General features: G+C 41.9%; 1 long non-coding RNA gene across 1 annotated transcript in view; it reads right to left on the reverse strand.

Annotated features, from left to right (window-relative positions):
* Nucleotides 1–44: 44 nt before the first annotated feature.
* LOC104992873 overlaps nt 45–1,277 on the reverse strand; it is a 2,065-nt gene continuing 832 nt past the window's right edge. Inside the window, exon 2 of the long non-coding RNA XR_825751.1 lies at nt 45–1,270. This is a non-coding gene — a long non-coding RNA (uncharacterized LOC104992873). The remainder of the gene's footprint in view (nt 1,271–1,277) is intronic.

The following is a 1,277-nucleotide window of genomic DNA, read 5'->3' on the forward strand; positions in this document are numbered from 1 at the left end:
GCTAAACCCAGCCAGCCATACCCTAGCGACACAGAAGCAAAATCTCCAAGATAAAGAAATCTTGATTGGGTTCAAACTTCTTTTACAGTGACCCTCAGACAGTAAGCAGCCTGCCTTTGGTCACAGAGAGAGTCCAGGTGGTGGTAAATTTGGAACTGAGGCTTCCAACATCACCCCTGAGGCTCTCCTCAGGATACACTGTCAATGCTACATGGTGCACACAAATGCTCAATAAACATCTACTGGGTCACTGAGCTGCTAAAGATCTTCTCACATGATAAAAGGAAAGAACATGGATTTTCAAGTCAGGCAGATCCTGCTATGGAAGGCCAGTGGCAAGCTTCAGTCACCTTCACTGTAAAATAGGGCTAATAACTATCTCCTGGGGTTGTCAATGAGGATTAAATGACATATCCCAGGTAAAATCCCTAGCCCAACCCTTGGCACAGAAAAGGCACTTAAATGGTAGCAGTTATCAGTGAGAGGTGCTAGAACAGAGTGATAGGAAAAGAACACAGAGTGTGGAACCAGGTTGGCTCCACTTTGTAAGATGTGTGATGCCAGAAGTTTCTTTTGCCTATTCCTTCATCAGTAGGATGAAGCTATTGGAGACGATGAAATGAATATAAATAGAATGCTAAGAGCAATGTCTAGCACAAGGAAATAAGCATGATATGCTAGCTCTAATAATTATATCCTTTGCAGTGGCCCTAAACACAGTAATCAAGTGCAGTCTGGAGAAGCATGTCAGAGAGAGAGAAGGGGAATAAAAAATAAAACCCCCACAACTCCACATTCACAGAAAGAAGATACAGGTATAGCCAGTAAAAATAGAAGCTATGGAAAGCCTTCCCAACAAACTTGTCAGGCCCCTTTGAATTGTTGCACGCTTTTCTGCTCACTGTACTTTCGATTATCTGTTTTTGGTGTATGAACTGTGTCTCCTGTGAGGGCAGGGATCCTATCCCATCACCACCTCAGGTATAAGGCTGGGCACTAGGGAAGAGCTGAGTTGATGGAAGAGACAGACGGAATGTGAAGAGAAGGCAATACTCCTGGACCCCAACACACCACCACTCCCACCACCACCACCAAAAAAAAATAAAAATAAAAAAAGAATGCCGAGCAAAGCAATTGCCAAGATAAATCACTTTTATCTCTATAGGAAAAGAAGGATCAAAAAAAAAATATAAATTACATTAGTAACACAACATAAGAAAAAAACAGGGGAAAAAAAACAACAGAGATGTCTGTATGATGCTATTCTAACCTGTTTA

Source organism: Bison bison, unplaced genomic scaffold (genome assembly GCF_000754665.1).
Source record: "Bison bison bison isolate TAMUID 2011002044 unplaced genomic scaffold, Bison_UMD1.0 scf7180017864227, whole genome shotgun sequence".
NCBI lineage: Eukaryota > Metazoa > Chordata > Mammalia > Artiodactyla > Bovidae > Bison > Bison bison.